This window comes from Chanodichthys erythropterus, chromosome 11 (genome assembly GCF_024489055.1).
Source record: "Chanodichthys erythropterus isolate Z2021 chromosome 11, ASM2448905v1, whole genome shotgun sequence".
NCBI lineage: Eukaryota > Metazoa > Chordata > Actinopteri > Cypriniformes > Xenocyprididae > Chanodichthys > Chanodichthys erythropterus.
The window spans coordinates 11,915,429-11,915,671 of record NC_090231.1 but is presented as its reverse complement, the minus strand read 5'-3'; positions in this window follow the sequence as shown (position 1 = coordinate 11,915,671).

The following is a 243-nucleotide window of genomic DNA, read 5'->3' as shown; positions in this document are numbered from 1 at the left end:
CAATAAAGAACCTTATTGACACAAAAGATTACATTATGGATTAGATGAACAAAACCGTCACTTTTATTGCTGCAGTGCTGCACCAAAAGCACTGAGATGCAGTGGTATTAAGATGTTGCAGGCTGCAGACAGGATAAAGTTACACTCTCCCTGCGGAGTGAAGAGAGCGCGCTGCGCGTGCACGGTCAGAACGCCGACAGACGGGGATACAGTAATGGATGGGGGTTGGGACACATGGACACA